The sequence below is a fragment of the Nanorana parkeri genome, unplaced genomic scaffold (genome assembly GCF_000935625.1).
Source record: "Nanorana parkeri isolate BGI_ZX_2015 unplaced genomic scaffold, ASM93562v1 scaffold2657, whole genome shotgun sequence".
Lineage (NCBI taxonomy): Eukaryota > Metazoa > Chordata > Amphibia > Anura > Dicroglossidae > Nanorana > Nanorana parkeri.
Genome location: NW_017308925.1, coordinates 6,337 through 7,464, shown reverse-complemented (window position 1 = coordinate 7,464; position 1,128 = coordinate 6,337).

Genomic DNA, 1,128 nt, shown 5'->3' with positions numbered 1-1,128 from the left:
GGCCACTCGGTGTATATAATAATCCGGCCACTCGGTGTATATAATAATCCGGCCACTCGGTGTATATAATAATCCGGCCACTCGGTGTATAATACAATATATACAGTGCAGCAAAATGTGGGACGGCTAGGGGCACCTCCACCATGTCCTATCTTCGCCCATACCTGTGCTACAATCTAATACATTCCAGGGCAACGTAACAGGTTCTTCAGGTTTGAGTGCCCTTCCCCCTACCCTATAGACTTCTCCTGTGCGCCCAGGGCAGGGGGCGGAGCCTTGACCGCCTGGGCTCACAGGCAACGGGTTGAATGATGTTGGGTGTCATCCAACCTGGAAGAGAGGAGGCAGCGGATCGGTAAGTGAGGGAGGGGAGGCTAGCAGCTGGAGCTGTGGGGGGGGGTCCGCTATGGAAGCTTTTGCTCCAGGGTGGAGCTGAGCTGTACAGCCGCGCATTAGAGCAGCGCATGCTCAGCGTTCCCCGACACTCCGTTCAGCTGCCGGATGAAGGAACATTCCTGGTGAGGAGGAGCATATAACACTCCCTCTCTGCTCATTACTGGTGCTTGGTGATTGGTCTGGTGCTGTCACATGGGGGGGGGGGCAGGAAGAGAGTCCTCCAAATAGACTGATCCATAGTTATACTTCAAAGAATCTTACAGAGCTCAATAGCTCAAGCTCCAATTTACAAATGAAGGAGTCTGACGTGTTCTCCCCTCCCTGCCCCCTCCATTCCTGACAGACAGTCTGAAAGGAAACATCTTCTGTTGTCATATCCCTACGGAAAACTCAGCATGGGCAGCCACACCGGTGCACCCTCTACCTAGTGTGTGTCTTGTCATATAGAAGAGGAGGAAGCAGTGCTGGATCAGTGATCTGCATACAAGGTGATGGTGGAGGAGGAAGCAGTGCTGGATCAGTGATCTGTATATAAGGTGACGGTGGAGGAGGAAGCGGTGCTGGATCAGTGATCTGTATATAAGGCGACAGGGGAGGAGGAAGCAGTGCTGGATCAGTGATCTGTATATAAGGTGACAGTGGAGGAGGAAGCAGTGCTGGATCAGTGATCTGTATATAAGGTGACGGTGGAGGAGGAAGCAGTGCTGGATGAGTGATCTGTATATAAGGTGA